A 3,353-nucleotide genomic window follows, 5' to 3' on the forward strand; every position below is an offset into this window, starting at 1 on the left:
TGAGGACATTATGCTGAGTGAAATTAGTCAGTCACAAAAGGAGAAATACTGCATAGGACCATTATTGAAAAAGACTAAGAAAAAGAACCCACCCAAAAGGGGAATCAAAAGAACCCCCAAAACTATATGTATAATTCCTGATCACCGGGATGAATGGGATGAGGGGAGGGGAGGGAGGTAAGGAGGGGAAGATAGAGCACAGGGTAGGAAGTAGATATAGGAAAGCTTAGTTGCTGTGGGTGGGGGTGGGCATTACACAAGAAGGGGGAGGGGAATGGAAGAACAAAGCAGATGGGATAATAGTTAGGCAGTTTTGCATTGGCTAAGTGGGACAGAGGTAAATGATGATGTATGCACAACCTTGGAATAACAGAGCTTCGGGATACAGGGATTGAGGCATGGTGTGAAAGGGTAGAAGGGGGGATAATGTTAAGATGCTTGGCTGTCTTTTCAATCTTCTTTTCCCTTGCCTACCATTGTGAAATCAACACTTGGGGGTGGGGGAGGAATAGCCATCACAATAAAAAGCTTGTAAATCCGTCTTCAGCCTATAACTGATTGTTGTTGTTGGTGTCAGGTGCCATTGAGTAGGAACTGACTCATAGCGACCCCATGCACAGCAGAACGAAACAATGTCCGATCATGGGCCAACCTCACTACCGCCGCCACACTTGACGCCATCAATGATGTCACCTGGCTGATCCATCTCGTTGGGGGTCTTCCTCTTTTTCTCTGACCCTCCACCTTACCCAGCATGACATCCTTCTCCAGCGGCTGTTCTCTCCAGACAATGTGTCCAAAGTATGAGAGACGAAGCCTATTAGAATACCTTAAAGGGGGCTAGAAATTGTGCAGTAAAAGAGACCTCCTTTGGAGATTTTGCATTGCATAAGACCATAGGTGGAAACCAGAATCCCATGCAGAATTGTCTGAAGTGGCATATTTCCGCTGGAAAGGACGAGTAGACCAGCCTGGAGAGGCTAGAAGAAGACAAGATACTTAATGAAGAAAAACCAGCAGGAAAAATCAGAAATAAAAATAGCAGTATGTTTGATTACTACAAGAACAAGTAAGCTGTTCACCCGGGAGCCATCAAGACAAGTGGTCGTGCTCCCCGGAGCAAACTCCCTTCCAGGACTAAAACACAAGAGGAATACACGAGCATGCATGTGGTCTGACTGGTGACCATGTTGGTCACTGATAAGCGGAATAGGGGAAAAACAGCAATGAAGTTGGGAGCTAAGTCTGACAACATTCAATAGACTCCTGTGAACCCCAGGCGGAGACCTGGATGGCCAGCTGTTACGGCGTGACTCGTTGGCCCCGAGGCAGTGACTAGAGTGGAGAGTGAAGCATCCAGGTGATATGAAGCAAGGGGAGATGCACAAGAGCACCCATACTTGCAGATAGTACCCACTCGACCTGGCTTCGATGGCTGGATGATCAGAACTCGTCTAGAAGAAAAAAGAAGAGAGGGGAAAAAAAAAAGAATAACCCACTACAATTTGATTAACTTTACCTATACGTATGGATGTAGTCGCTCAAAAAGGGGAACAAATCTTTACAGCAAGAATCACTCCTGCCCCCTTGGTACACAGGGTTGACTGGGATGGGCAACTTAGACATTGGCTACCCAAAATGGGGAGGGGGGGGTCTATAAAGGCAAGAAGCAACTGGCTTACAAGCTTTCAATAGGGAACCTAGTTCCAGACAGAGCAAGCATAGGTAGAACCTCCGCTGAATGATTTCTAATTTGTTGGGACTGGGCTGGTGAAAGGAAATGTGGTTAAGACTCTTGTGGTACAATAGTGAATAATTCACATCAGGACTGACTGTGAGGGTCGGAAATGTAGAGATAGATGTTTTTTGACAAAAGGAGAGGAGTGATTGATTTTGCAGCCCAGGAGCAAAAGTCCCTGGGCCATCAAGTGAGAAGAGCGAGAGTGTGACCCTACCCAGAGAGGCAGTGATGCCAGGGATAGAGACAGAGACGATGACGTGGACAAATGGAGTGGCGGGGCACACTGGAGACAGGGAGGAAGAGGGACTGTGTGCTGATGGTGGGTGTAGGGAGGGTGGGCCTGTGTGTTGTACCCTTTTGTTATTTGATGATGTATGGAGGGTATTGTGATCATTGCAATGAAACAAAATACGATAGGATGAATATAAATCTGATGTTCTCCCATGTAAACCCACATAATTCACAATAAAAACTTAAAAAAAAAAAAAAAGTAGGTCCACTGATCCTTCAATGGAGAGCATGTGAAACAACCCCAATCCACAGCACTGCAGAACTGAGAATTAGGAGTAAAAAAAGTAATGTGTGAATGGGCTGAAAAGATAATCAAGTCATGGTATTATTGCTTCTCTTGAAGAAAAGTTGAAAAATCTATGCCTTCTGATTGATTAGTAGTCTAGTGACTTTGTCAGTATTGTCTACTGCTGCTTACACTAAGTAATACTGACACTCAAACTGCAAAGATAGAATATCTCTGTTCTTTTTACTTAGGGAATTTCTCAGAGTTTTTTTTTTTTTTTTTTTTTTATGGTGTGCTTTATACTCCCATCGTGTAATTAGACCCCTGCCACATCATGTGTAGCATGTTATCTCTACCTTCTAGTAAAAGATCTTCAAGTGGCATAGTTCATTCTTTCACTTATTTGGTCAATACTTTGTGAACACTTTATATGTGCTCTTGTTGTTGTTAAGTGCCATCGAATTCGTTCTGACCTTTAAGGATTCTGTATAGGGTTCCCGAGGAGCGGCTGGTGAGCTTGAACCACCAACCTTGCAGTTCAAACCAACTTTACAGTCCAGAGCATTAACCCACAGCGTACTAGACACATTACCATTTTTCTTACAGTGTTTCCACAAAGCCTATGTTCCTAACCACTATGCTATTCTTATAATATATGTTATTGTTAGATGTGACCCTATGCACAAAACTACAAAACACTGCCCAGTTCATCACTGTCCTCACAATTATTATTTTTGCTGCCATTGTTGCTGCCACTATGTCAATCCATCTTGTTGGGAGTCTTCCATTTTTTTGCTGACCCTGCATTTTTCCAAACATGATGTCCTTTTCCAAGGATTGGTCCCTCCCAAGAAAATGTCCTAAGAATGAGAGATGAAGTCTCAGTATCTTCTCTTCTAAGGAACATTTTGGCTATACTTCTTCCAAGACAGATTTGTTAGTTGTCTGGTTGTTGTTGTCAGGTGCCATCGAGTCGGAACCGACTCATAGCGACCCTATGCACAGCAGAACAAAACAATGTTCGATCCTGGGCCAACCTCACTACCGCTGCCATACCTGAGTCCATCAATGATGCCACCTGGCTGATCCATCTCG

This window comes from Chrysochloris asiatica, unplaced genomic scaffold (genome assembly GCF_000296735.1).
Source record: "Chrysochloris asiatica unplaced genomic scaffold, ChrAsi1.0 scaffold00239, whole genome shotgun sequence".
Taxonomy (NCBI): domain Eukaryota; kingdom Metazoa; phylum Chordata; class Mammalia; order Afrosoricida; family Chrysochloridae; genus Chrysochloris; species Chrysochloris asiatica.